The sequence below is a fragment of the Otolemur garnettii genome, unplaced genomic scaffold (genome assembly GCF_000181295.1).
Source record: "Otolemur garnettii isolate 467f Iridium unplaced genomic scaffold, OtoGar3 scaffold00328, whole genome shotgun sequence".
NCBI classification, from domain to species: domain Eukaryota; kingdom Metazoa; phylum Chordata; class Mammalia; order Primates; family Galagidae; genus Otolemur; species Otolemur garnettii.
The window spans coordinates 207563-211789 of NW_003852723.1; positions in this window are offsets into that span (position 1 = coordinate 207563).

Sequence of the window (4227 nt, forward strand, 5' to 3'; positions counted from 1 at the left end):
AATTTACCTCAGTTTATTATGTTATTATTATAATTATGTTATGTTATTATTATTATTAGTGTTTTATAGATAATTAAATTAAGGGTTAAAAAAGTTAAGAACTTGATTAAATACACAGGAAGTTGCATTAGTAACAATAATTAAATTATTCTAAGTAAACTGAGCCAATCCCAATAATCATTTTTCATTTATTAGCATATTTAGCCTCCAAAAATTTCTTCACCAATAGGTGGCATTATAACCATTTAAACAAACAAGAAAAGTATAATTGAAGAAGTTAAAAAGTAACAATAATAAAACTTATCCAATGTCATGAGACTTGGTGGGGTTTGAGATGAGAAAAGTCTGACTCTAAAATAGATATTTCTCCCATAACCTTCACAAAGCTTTTTCTAAGCATATATCTGTGCATTATATGGTCTTTCCTGAATATGTCAATTGATATGATTTTGAACTTAAAGCAATGATTGGAAAGCTTCATTTCTTAAATCACTTGGGTCAGGTCTGTTTTCTGTTTTGGTGACAAATCCAGGATAGAACTTGAGTCAAGGACACAGACTTTGAAGAGGTAAGTAATTAACGAGGATTTAACCTGACAGAAGGCATTTAAATAGTAGCCCTTTTTCCCCAAGTGCACTTCACACCTTTAGTATCATTCAGGAACATTCATTCAGGGTTGACACCATTCATGATTGTGCAAATGACATTATCAGATTGTCAGGCAAATGGAAGCAATTATCTCATAAGTCTTAAGTAATGCACACATTGACATATATTTGCCTTTTGATAACAAGGAATGATCTGTCAGCTGTAAAGCAGCTCTATCATTGAAACACTTCTTCGATATTTATTTCATCTCCCAGGGAATGACAACTCTGGCAATAAACAGTGATATTCTTCATTTAAGGTGAGTTTTAGGATTAGAGAGCCGAGTTAGCACTGGCAGCTTGGCATATATTAGCATATGAAAACAATCAGCATTATGTCTCTTGGGAGAGGCAGTAATTAATCACAGACAAACAAATTGTAATTCTTATTATGCATAATAGTGAAAAAATAATATCTTAGCTTCACACAGGCTGGGTTTCAGTGTGGGATGAGGAGCTAAGAACTGCACAGTGGGAAGCCTTGTAAGAGTGTCTGAACATAAAGATCACCATGTGATTCATTTCTTAGACAGAACAGAGCAAAACAAACCATGATGGGATAAATAATCATAATTAACAGCCTGCGTAAGATTCTTTTCTACTACTGAGAAGAGTGGTCCATTAATGAACATTTATTTTCAATTCATGTTTCAAAAAATGTACTCAAGTACAAAGAGAAAGGCTGAGATTGTCAGTTTCTGGCTTGTATAACAAGGGCATCAAGCAACTCAATTTCAGTTATTAGGCATCTAATTCTTACCACTCTTTCCCCTCCCATGTTGTTTACCGTTCACTCAGTGGCTGGTATGCATATGAAAAGTAGTCCCCTTGAAATGATCCAGTATTGTCATAAATTGTCCATTTGTGATGTGTACTAATGCTCACTGATTCATGAACTTTCTTCAAATGTTGAACATCAATTTATGACCAGATGGTTAACAAATAAAAGTATAATTTTAAGACTGTGTTGGTATAAAGACAGCTACAGTCCAGCTTGATTTATTTTGATTTTAAAAATAAATGAAAATATTTTCATGGGTTTCTAAAAGCACCATGGACCTTTGTCACTGTCTCTACTGTGCTTCATGGGTAAGGCTGCCCTGGCAAGGGGCCCTGCAGGACCAATTAATCCTCCCACCTTCATGTACATTAAGATGATACATAGTCGGGATCAGATAATCTGCTTTTTACTTTTTACAGAAGTAGATTCTAACCATGGCTCTTAGTATCAATTCCAACTTGTGTCCAAGATTCTCTACTGTAATTTTTAATGTCTTCTTTATAAACGAGAAAGAGGCAATGTTTCTTGTTGAACATCTTTAGTAGTGTCAGATGATTCTACAAAGTTTGTTATTTCAGAATAGAAAGAAAATGTTTTGCATTTTTTGGTAAGCTACAAAGTATATTTCTGGCCAAAAGCTAAAATACAATTTTAAGGTTCATATTTGGATTTTGATATTCCTTTAAGGATTTATATGTGCTACTATATTTTTTACTTCAGTAACCCTCTAAAACAGGCGTCCTCAAACTATGGCCCATGGGCCACATGTGGCCGCCTAGCACATTTATCCAGCCCGCCAGGTGTTTTTGCTGCTGTTACTTGTCCTGCTTAGCAGCCAGCTCATCCTGGGACCTGCAGTCCGGCCCTCCAAAGGTCTGAGGGACTGTGAACTGGCCCCTTGTTTAAAAAGTTTGAGGACCCCTGCTCTAAAATGTGTTTATATAATAAAACCAACTTTTTATGATTACTATCTCAAATGTGATCCCTTCTGTTATATTTAAACTTACATTCTCGTGAAAAAAAAGTATATTCGGTGATGTGTTCAACTGTTTTTGAATTAATGACTTGCTCTTGAATATTTGGGTAGCAGTAATATACTGACTAAAACTCTTCAAATCATTTTTTTTTTCTGATGGAAGTGAGAAGCAGCCCTGCAGTCAAATTATGGAAGTATATCATATTTATACAGATGTTTAATATCATCAAAATCACTGTATATTTATGTTTTAAATTGATTCTTTATATATGTTTTAAAAAATAATTGATTCTTTATATATGTTTTAAAAAATAATACTTAGCTTATTTTTGAAGGCAATTGTAAGACATATCCCAAGCTAGCAGATGATTATAGAATATGAAATGCAATACTCCAGTTTAAAATTTAGAAAGCAGCCAGGTGTGGTGGATCATACCTGTGATCCTAGCACTCTGGGAGGCTGAAGCTGGTGGCCTGAGCAAATGAGAGACCCCATCTCTACTAAAAATGGAAAAACTGAGGCAAAAGGAGCACTTGAGCCCAAGAATTGGAGGCTGCTGTGAGCTAAGACACCATGGCACTCTATTCAGAGTGACAGCTTGAGACTTTGTCTCAAAACAAAAATAAAAATAAATAAGTAAATAAAATGTAGGAATCAGTCTATTCTATAGAGAATAGGCATTGATAAGGAAGAAGGAAAATTTAACCCCTTATATACTCACTAAACAGAGGAAAGGAAAAGAAAACAGACTTAAGAGACCATAGTTGTGTTAGAATATATATTTTTTATCCATCTCACTTCAATCTATTTTAATTAGCTTTTAGGATTCACTTACATATAATAGAAATCAGCAGACTTAAATGTAGAGTTGAATAATTTTACCAAATATATACCAATTTAACCACCACCACAACAGTGATATTAGACATTTCTGTCCCCCTCCTCCCACCCCATGCCAATTATATTAAAAAAAAATCCCCTGGCACTAATTTGTAATATCTTTTGCCAAAATCCTATCCTGATAAACATAGATCTACCTTCTATTATTGCTAGCATTTCATTTTTCATATAAACGGAATCAGGCAAGACCCCACCTACTCTGTCTGTCTTCTTTCATCTAGCATTCCTTGTATAAAGCCCATTCATGTTGTGGCATGAATTAGTAGCTAATTCTTTTTTATTATTTTTATTCATATAAATTTATAGGGCACAAGTGCAGTCTACATGCACAGATTGTGTAGTGGTCAATCAGAGCTTTTAGGGTACCATTGCCTGAATAATGTACATTGCATCCATTAAATAATTTCTCATCTTCCACTTCCTCATCCCTCACCCTCCCGAGTTTCTGATGTCTATCATTCCACTCTCTGCATCCGTATGTACACATCTTTCCATTATGTGAATATATATTCTACCAATATATATCAATTGATGGGCATGTGGGTTATTGATGTTTTGAGGCTATTATGAACACAGATGCTCTGAGCATTTTTACATGGTCAACTTCACAAAAAAGCTCATGTCTTTTGTAACATATATTTACATTTCTCAGGTAAAGACTTAGAAATGAGATGGCTAAGTCACATGGAAATCATATTTTAACTTTATAAGATACTGCCAATATTTTTGAAAATGATTGCATTCTTTTGAATTTTTAGCAGAAATATTTAAGTGTTTTGGTTGTTCCCCATCCTTGTCAAATTTTGACACTGTCAGTTGTTTTTTATTTTAGCAATTGAATAAAAATTTTAATTTAACCCTTTATTGTGGCTCTATATCTATATCTCACTGCAGTTTAAATGTTCAATTTCTTAATTATAAA